At 45.1% G+C, this 9,984-nt stretch overlaps 1 long non-coding RNA gene across 1 annotated transcript in view; it reads left to right on the top strand.

Moving 5' to 3' along the window:
- The first annotated feature begins 9,943 nt into the window (after nucleotides 1-9,943).
- The window catches only part of LOC121038350 (uncharacterized), a 13,458-nt gene continuing 13,417 nt past the window's right edge, over nucleotides 9,944-9,984 (top strand). Inside the window, exon 1 of the long non-coding RNA XR_005794308.1 lies at nucleotides 9,944-9,955. This is a non-coding gene — a long non-coding RNA (uncharacterized LOC121038350). The remainder of the gene's footprint in view (nucleotides 9,956-9,984) is intronic.

Here is a 9,984-nt window from a genome sequence, read left to right as displayed (position 1 = left end):
TCTGCCGTATCTTCGTCTCCCCACACATTCTTTTGCTGTAAAGTTGCAAGGAAAGCATGTGCAAAAGAAATGGGAACATTTTGGGATGAGCACTGGGTGTTGTATGGAAACCAATTTGACAATAAATTTCATATATTGAAAAAAAATACACAGAAAAAAAAAGAAATGGGAACATTCTGGCAGCATTTTGCATCTTCTGCACAGTTTTCCTATTAATGGGATGCTTCTGAATGTAGAAATTTTGACCTCAAATGATAACAGAAGATAAGCAACTCTAAAAGAGGAGATGATAGGATCTACCTGCCCGGGTCTCTCGTTTCTTCGGGCTCAGATGACCCACACGTGCCTGGACAGATTCCAGAGACATCTTTTTTGGTTTTGGCCTCTAGGGTGATTGCTTTTCATTTTGAATCCCATAATCCTTAAAAACCAAGTGCCATTCTCTTTTCAAAAACATTTCAATTGTACAATAGAACATAAATATGTAAACATTTATTTATCTTTGAGAGACAGAGAGAGACAGAGCATGAGCCGGGGAGGAGCAGAGAGAGAGAGAGAGGGAGACACAGAATCCGAAGCAGGCTCCAGGCTCTGAGCTGTCAGCATCGAGCCTGACATGGTGCTCGAACCGACGAATTGTGAGATCATGACCTGAGCCGAAATTGTGAGATCATGACCTCAACTGACTGAGCCACCCAGGCGCCCCTAGAACATAAATAGTTAAGGTGCATAAAACAACCACACGCAGGTTTACAAGTAATTATACAACACCCATAAAAATATCACCCAGGCTGAGATACAGGATGTCGTCAGTTCCCCGAAACCCTCACACATTTCCTCTTCCCCTCAGAGAGGTAAGGGCTGCACCGTATGGTCCTTGCTTTGCTTTTGTGATTTTTACTACTTACAGTTGTAGCCCTAAAGATTGCAATTTCATCTGGCCTTTGTGCAAGTTAAATAAATGGAGTTATTGTGTATGCGTTTATTTATGTCTTTGCTTCTTTTGCTCCTATGTTAGGAGGCTTCATCCATGTGGTAAGTAGTTATGGCTGTTCATTTTTATTGCTCTATTCTATTCTACTGTGCAACGCGGCATAATTTGTCCATCGCTCTAGAGCTGGTACTATTTGGTTTGTTCCCACTTTTTCAAAAAGTTTTCAAAACTTTCCCCCCAATTCTGTTTTTGATCATTAGGAACAAGACTGTGACGGACACTTAGACGTGGCCCTGCACCTGTTTGCAGGTTTCTCCAAGCTGTATCTGCAAGAATGTCACTGACGGGTCACCCTGTATGTATATCTTCCTGTGGTACAGGGTAATGCCAAACTTTTGTCCAAAGAGGTTTTATCGACTTACACTCTCACGAAGTTAATCAATATTCCTCCATCACCTACTGTGTGATTTAGGTCTGGAGGGAAAAGGACGCTGAACAAAACAAAGTCCCTGACCTCACTGTGTTTACATCCCAGTGGATGGTGACAAATAATAAATACATGTGATATGTCAAGTGGTTAAAACAATGAAACACACATGGCAAGGGCGCCGAGGGACACAGCGGGGTGCTGCTGTATGCATGGTGACTGGGGTGGACGTTCTGCCTCTCCAGGAAAGCCAAGGTTAGACCTAACAGGCTGTGCCCTTCTACTGGTTTGAATTTACATTTCCCTGATTACGGATGATACGGGTATTTTTTTCCTACAGTTCCTTGGCTATTTGAATTTCTCCTTTCGTGAAATACCTGACAAGGAGTTTGCCCATTTTCCCACCATATTCTCTTAGTTTCTTATGGATTCATTAGGAGCATTTCACTCTCCTACTGGTATCCTTTGATGAGCAAAATTGAAATTAGATCGATCATATTTTCTGCATGAAGCTGTACTAATTGTTGAGTTTTGTTCTTTGACTTGGTTTCCTTTTTGTGATTCTAACGTGAGGTGTTTCAGCTCTGCCCAGTGGGTGGTCCATGCTTTAGATGTCAGACCACGGGCTTCCGGGGATGGGCCTGGACCCCTGAGCTTATGTCCCGATTCTTCTTCATTTTTCCAGGGAAAATGCCCAATGGCCCATTCTTGCTTCCCGAGCTGTTGTGTGAAGCTGTCACACACTACATGCTATCTCTGGCCTCTAAGCCATAGCGGAGGCTGTCCTTGGCCTGGGAATATCCCTCTCTTGTGCTCTGTTGTTTGTCTTCCTAGTTTTGGAATATGCCCACCTGCCCTAGAGTCTCCCTTAGTGTCCGTCCCCAACTTGAGCTTGGATTAGCTCCCCCTCAACAGTCTTCCTTTTGTGCGCCTTCTATGCCTTTAGATTTTTTTTTTTAATTTATTTTTAAGAGAGAGCAGCGGGGAAGGGGCAGAGAGAGAGGGAGACAGAGGATCTGCGGTCGGAAGCGGGCTCCACACTGACAATAGTGAGCCCATGGGGGGCTCGAACTCATGAGATCATGAGTTGTGATCATGACCTGAGCCAAAGTTGGACACTGAAGCAACTGAGCCACCCACGTGCCCCTCTATACCTTTTATCGCTGCCCTCACCACAATGCATACAAGTACTAGAATCTTAAAAAAGGGGTGAATGTATTAGCACTCCGTACGTGTACTCTATGACATTCAGGGCAGCTAACTAAACCTCGGGAGCCCCGTGCCCAGCACAATACTTAGCTACGGCGGACACCCGGTCAATGTTTACTGACCTGGAAATTAACTCTGGAAAGCATTGTCAAGGTCATCAGTCCAATGGGTTCTGTTGGCTGACTGCATTTTAGCCATGTCATGGTTAAGGCGAGAACTTTCTCATTAAGAACACGAGAACTTTCTCTTCCTAACACTGACTCACAGTAGGATTTCTGTCCCAGCACAGAGGGGCTGGTGGTACATTGTGGTTGGGGGGGGGAGAAACAAGGGATACTTGGAAATCTGCTAGGATACCCAGAGGCCCTCAAAGCCAGCTGTGGATATTGGATAAAAGGCCACAATCCGACCCTCTGAGCAATCTCTGCCCCGTGTCCCAGGAGAAACAGTGACTTTACATTTTGGGGACGCTTGCAAAGCCCGGTGGGGGCCGAGAGGGAGCTCCTTGTGCGGTTTGGCTGAATCTCAAGCAGCCCCCGTGAGGGTTCTGTGCTATTTGCGCTGTTTATCTTTTAAAAATAGGGCAGTGGTTACAGAGCTGAAGCCCTGAGGCTGCCCAGCTCCCTGCACGACCCTGCCGGCTCCCAGGCTTGATAGCACTTCCTTCCTGACCTCGAGCGGCTTCCTGCTCTGGCCTTATCGCACACAAAACTTGACACTGGACTGGAATGCACTTCAGGTCCATACATGGAAATCTCTCGCTTTCTACACTTGCAAACAACTGTCATCTACAGAACGCTTACTATATTTCCAGACTCACACTTCCTTTGCTCAGGTAGGCTAGGATTAATGCACCTCCAAAAGACAAGGGAAAAAAAACAATCACTTCTCTCCATCCCTCGTCGTCAGCTGACATTTTAATCTTCTGTTCTATGAGCCAAGGAAATAAAGAATGAGTAGGGCAGACCTGTAACACGTTCGCGACAGAGTCGCGGCAGGAATCTACTGTGTTAACGGGGCGCTTTGGAAAACGGCTTCCCACCTGTAGTGAACTCTACTTTATTCAATTTCCTTCATTTCATGATGTCTCCAGCTTAAAGAAGGAGGGTGGGTAGTTCACTTGTGAACATTGTTACATGAACAAGTAAACTGCTAGAACTGACATTTTTGGCTTCGCTGGCAAATTTTAGGCGTTTTGATCATTACGAAGGCTTTTCGGTTTCTCATCATGTGAGATCCTCCGATGTACTGCTTTCTTTCTCCCATACAATTTCAAGGTGGATATGAGACAATCGTCCCACAGAAGATTAAAATTGAGAATGCCATGTCCGTCGAAGATGAATGGGGCTCAAAGTATTTTTTAAATTTTTTTTAAATGTTTTTATTTATTTTTGAGACAGAGAGAGAGCATGAGCAGGGGAGGGGCAGAGAGAGAGGGAGACACAGAATCCGAAGCAGGCTCCAGGCTCCAAGCTGTCAGCACAGAGCCTGACTCGGGGCTCGAACTCACGGACCGCGTGATCATGACCTGAGCTGAAGTCGGACGCTCAACCGACTGAGCCACCCAGGCTCCCCATAAATATTTTTAAAGCTTGCTTTTCTGAGCTATTTAATATTGATGATGAAGGTACAACGGCAGAAAAGTATCAGGGAAATAGAGCAGGGACAGCTCTCTGCTTCCTACCACATTAAATCGAAGCCATTTTGAAAACCCTTAACCATTCGCTGTGGTGCCGATCTGGAAAATTCGAGGGGCTTGTGCAGGAGGAAAGGAACTGAAGGAGATGTCTGGGAGCGTCTTGGCATTCTGAGTTCAACCGCTCTTCAGGAGCTCATTGGCCTTCTTAAGACATTACGATCTTTTACCCAGGCTGGGGGAATTTCCTCGGCTGTGATTAAAGAATGGGCAGGGCTGCATCCTCAGAAGTCAGAGCTTTAACATGGGAGACATGAGCTCTCTTGGAGCCCTTCCCGATTTCATTTCAGAGGAATTCCCCTCCAGGAGCGGCTCCCCGTTGGATGGCAGGGGAGGGAGGAAGCCTTTTGAAATTTATTTTTTTATTTTGCAAGTTGAAGAGTTTCGCCCACTTTGGAAACGGCTCAAGTAGGAGCCAGGGAAGGTAGTTTGAAGGGTCTTCTCCAGGAGCAGTAAATGAGACAGGAGGAGAGCCCTTGGAAAGACTTGATGAGGGCACGCAGTCATCTTGAGTTATTCCCAAGTGAAATGAGAATGCCACCTGAGCAAGCCTGGCGGACCCTGTGGGTGATGGGTGACGCCTGATGGGGGCCTAGGGCTTTCACTGCTTCCTAAGGAATAAGGCAACTTTAAGTAAGCCACTCGGTATGCATACCAAGTCCCCTGTGGTATGTCACGAAGGAGTAGGACGTCACAGAGAAGAATGGGGTTGACTTAGGGGTGGAGTGTGAGGGGAGGCTTCCTTTGGTGACTGGCTGATTTCACTCAGCCTAAGTTCCCAAGGTTCATCCATGTGGTGACCTGTGTCCTTCCTTTTTAGAGCTGATGAATATATCCCATGGTATGTATGTAATGCATTTTGTTCATCCAGCCATCTGTCGACGGACATTTGGCTTTCTTTAAAAAAAAATTTTTTTTAATGTTTACTTATCTTTGAGAGAGGGAGAGACAGAGTGCCAGTGGGGGAGGGGCAGACAGAGAGGGAGACACAGAATCCGAAGCAGGATCCAGGCTCCGAGCTGTCAGCACAGAGCCCGATGCGGGGCTCGAACCCATGAACTGTGAGATCATGACCTGAGCCGAAGTCGGATGCTTAACCATGGAGCCACCCAGGTGCCCCTGAACATTTGGCTTTCTTGAGTGACGCTGCCTTGAATAACATTAGAGTGTCATGAGGTAAAACAGTGTCATGAGTGTACAATCGGATAAAAATATCTGTTTGAGTCTCATCTTTCAATTCTTTTGGGTATGTCCCCAGAAGTGAAATTGCTGGACCATGTGGTTTTCTGTTTTTAAGTTTTCGAGAAATTACAATTCTGTTTTCCACAGCAGCTGTAACATTTTATGTTCCCACCAGCATGCGTTGTGATTTTTTTGTTTGTTCTTAAAGTTTATTTTGAGAGAGAGAACAGAGGAGAGGCAGAGAGAGAGGGAGAGAGGATCCCAAGAACACAGGGCTTGAACTCACGAACTGTTGAGATCATGAAATCAGGAGTCAGGTGCTTAACCGACTGAGCCACAGAGGCGCCCCTGTTCTGTTTTTAATAATAGTCATTTGAATGGGTATGGAGAAGAACTTGGGATTCTTTTTAAAAAAATTTTTTTTCAACGTTTATTTATTTTTGGGACAGAGAGAGACAGAGCATGAACGGGGAAGGGGCAGAGAGAGAGGGAGACACAGAATCGGAAACAGGCTCCAGGCTCTGAGCCGTCAGCCCAGAGCCTGACGCGGGGCTCGAACTCACGGACCGCGAGATCGTGACCTGGCTGAAGTCGGACGCTTAACCGACTGCGCCACCCAGGCGCCCCAGAACTTGCGATTCTTAAGTTAGCAGTTATTGGATGGTTTCAACAAGGGAGTAACACAGTGCTCTTTCTTTTTATTTTTTATGTTCTTGTTTTGACTTCCTTCAGGAATCTCTATGCCCAATGTGGGGCTCGAGCTCAGGACCCTGAGATCAAGCATCGCATGCTCTACCGCAGCTCCCTGTTTTCTTTTTACAATGATCGCTCTGACCACTTGATGGGGAACTGATTGTAGCAGCAGAGAGGACAACTGGGCACTCATTATGAGAGTGTCTTGGTGTCCAGGAAAAGGTGATGGCAGTATGGACGAGGGGAGCACTTTTGAAGAAGAGAGATACACAGAGTCAAGACCTACTCATAAGTAATATTTTTTTTGGTCTTGAAAATAGATTGGATGTATGGGTGGCTGAGAGAAAGAGAGAGAGAGAACAAAATCAGCAATGGCGGGAGGTTTCTGGAATAAAGAAGTGGGTGGGTAGTGTGCTGTTTTCATAGATGAGGAAGACTGGGTGCGTTGGGGGGGAAGAGCACCAGGGTTAGAAAGCAACTGCTCATAAAATATTCAATGGAAACATCTAGAGACAGAAAATTGGATTGGTACACACGGGGGGGGGGGTGCGGGGAACCAATTCAGAAAGGTTAAGTAAGTAACTTAAAGTCACACAGCACAGAATGCAAGACCCAGGATTGTCTGATGACAAAGCCTGGTCTTACCCACTCGGTGTCACTGCCTTCTAGTCAGAGCAGATCAGTCTCCAGAAATTTCCACCAATGACTACATTTACCCACTTTGGAAAAATCTCTGGTATTAGGAGGGAGACGCTACATCCAGGAATAAGTGTGAAGCTTAGAATGCAAAATCTTGAAGAGCTTTTGAGAATAAATAAAATAACATATATGAAATGCGATAAAAAAAAGTTGAACACAGAATCTCTCTTAGAGATCATATTAACATAGTGTAATAAATCTAGTTTTCTATTGCTACAAAGCAAAGAAAATATTTAACCTCCTCCCAAAGACTTTGGAGTCAAGCTTAGGGTTTTCTTCGTTTGTTTGTTTTTTCAAGTTTATTCATTTTTTTTTAGTAATCTCTACACCCAACGTGGGGCTGGAACTCATGACCCTGAGACCAAGAGTCACATGCTTTTCCAACTGGGCCAGCCAGGTGCCCCTCAAGATTGGTGTTTTAACCATGCTACCCAAGAACACAAGTCTCTAGTAATTTATCATGTGCTGAACATGGAGATATTCGTGCAGAAGAAAATATACTAACACGCAAATCATGATAGACCAAGAGGGATAAGCATAAAGGTTAAGAACAGAGGTTCTCAAACTAGACAGAAATGAGTTTGAATCCATTTACTAGTGGTGTATCCTTAGGCTGGTTATAAAACCTCGTTTACCTTCAGCTTCGTCATCTATACAGGAAAAGCGTGATACCTGGATCTGAGGGGCACTGTGGAGGGTTAGATTAGACAGTGCATGTAAGGGACTTAGTTGAATAAAGAGTAATTTTAAATTATTATTACAGTGACTGTTGAGCGTACCCTTTACTTCCGGAGAAAGGCTGAATACCCTCAGAAACGTGAGCTTAGTAATTTAGTTTGTGGGGCCTGGGAGTGGATGGGGACCTCATTTATAGTTAGGGAATAAAATGGTAGTTTGTTCCTAAATGTCCAGCTTTCTTGACAATTTAGTAACCTAAAAAATTTTTTTATTTTTAAGTAACCTGTACACCCAGTGTGGGGCTTGAACTCACAACCCTCAGTCTACTGACTGAGCCAGGTGCCCCATCACAATTTAGTGAGTTTTTATCCATTGATTTTACAGGATTAAATACATAATGTTGAGAACAAATTAGGAAAACCCTCTAAATGTCTTTCTGCATATATTACCCATAAAATCAATGACTTCTATGGCATCAGCTAATAACTTCATAGTTTTAAAGGCCTAGAATTCTTTAGCAAGAACAGAAAGCATGTTTTCTGGAATCCTCCTTCTGGGGGCTGGAGAAGCATAGGGAAAAAGAGCACTGGATTTGGTTTGAATCCTAGTTCTGCTTCTGAATAGTTAGCTGTGTGGCCCTCGGGAAATTGTTTAACCTCTCTGTACCTTTCTTCATTTGTAAAATGGGATGATACTATCTCATGGCATGTTGTGAGCCATGTAAATTGCTTAGTTACAACGGAATTCGTTTTAGGCTAACAATAAATGGCAGCTATTACTAATGGTAGGTATCTGTACTTTTGTTTTTCTGTTTTCTTTCCCTCTTACACTATGGAAGACACTTTTGTCCCAGCTGAAAGGATACAGAAAAACATTACTGAACACAGGCCATCAAACGTCCCATGGAATCTTTGAGAAATCAGGGATGTCCCTCTTGCTACTGAGTTCACTTCCTAAAGTAACTCCTCAACCATCAGTAACCCTCTTGGACAGAAGTTACAGAGGGAAACAAATGACAAGCTCAGTTTGTTTCTTACCACCACTCCCGTGGTTGTATTTTTTAAACTTTTCTTGTGACTTGTCTCCCTCTTTTTTTTTTCTTTTCTTTTCTTTTTTTTTTTTCCAACGTTTATTTATTTTTGGGACAGAGAGAGACAGAGCATGAACGGGGGAGGGGCAGAGAGAGAGGGAGACACAGAATCGGAAACAGGCTCCAGGCTCTGAGCCATCAGCCCAGAGCCTGACGCGGGGCTCGAACTCACGGACTGCGAGATCGTGACCTGGCTGAAGTCGGACGTTTAACCGACTGCGCCACCCAGGCGCCCCGGCCTTTTCTTTTTAATTAAAAAATTTTTTTAAACATTTATTCACTTTTGAGAGATAGAGAGCAAGTGGGGCAGAGAGAGAGGGAGACACAGAATCCGAAGCAGGCTCCAGGCTCCGAGCTGACAGCACAGAGCCCAACGCAGGACTCGAACATCACGGGGCCCAAGATCATGACCTGAGCGGAAGTCAGACCCTTAACCAACTGAGCCACCCAGGTGCCTCTGCTCGTCTCAGCTTTTCAACCGGGTTTGCTTTTCTTCTATCACAACCACAAGGCTCCCCTCTGCTCCCACAGGAGTCACTCCACATGGCAGAGAGACTTTTTCTCGAAGAAAAGCATAAGTGTTCTTTTGCCGAACTGGGAGCAGCTTGACTTTTTCTGACTCTCTTCTCTGGGTTCCAGAGCAGAAGACCATGAGAAAGGAGTTGTCCTGGTTTGGGTGATGGAGCGTGGGGTGGCCGGAAGGGAAAGATCAGTGCTCCGTTTGAGGGCCAGTGGCTGGAGCAAGGAGGCACTGGTCTGCAAAGCAAATGGCGAGTCTGAAGTCACCCAGGGGACACGGCTTGTGGAGGTCCTCAGATTGAAAGGCATCAGCGGTGGTGTCCATGGCCAGGGTCTCCCAGGGGTAGCAGAGTGTGGGCGGGCATTCAGAGAAGGCTGCGAGTGGCAGTTTGAGACTGACACAATTGTGGAGCTGGAGAAGAAAGAGCAGTAGCGACAGTAGCAAACAGAAGTCTCTAGAAGGTAGAACTATCCAACCAGAAAAGGGCCCAGTGTTCCCATGTCCAAGAGATGCCAGCACTGGAGATACCGGGAGGTTAGGGATGGAGGGCAGGCCGTGCACTTGGTGGCTCTTGAGGTACCCGCTTCAGAGACTGATGGAGAGTTTTATCCTCAAGTTCAAGAGAAACAGGACATTGCGTTGATGGGTTGGAGTGGTGAAGAGAACCTTCAGAATAGCCTTTTGTTTAGTCTTTACCAGCAAATTAAATTTGATAGAGTCATAATTTTTTTTTGACAATTGCCTCAAATTTAGATACTGTTTTTTCAGTATTTATTTATTTATTTATTATTTATTTATTTATGTATTTTGAGAGAGAGAGAGAGAAAGTATAAGCAAGGGAGGGGCAGAGAGAGAG

The sequence above is a fragment of the Herpailurus yagouaroundi genome, unplaced genomic scaffold (assembly GCF_014898765.1).
Source record: "Herpailurus yagouaroundi ecotype Mexico unplaced genomic scaffold, PumYag 165, whole genome shotgun sequence".
NCBI classification, from domain to species: domain Eukaryota; kingdom Metazoa; phylum Chordata; class Mammalia; order Carnivora; family Felidae; genus Herpailurus; species Herpailurus yagouaroundi.
The sequence above is the reverse complement of the archived record's forward strand: the minus strand, read 5'-3'. Positions and strand labels throughout refer to the sequence as shown.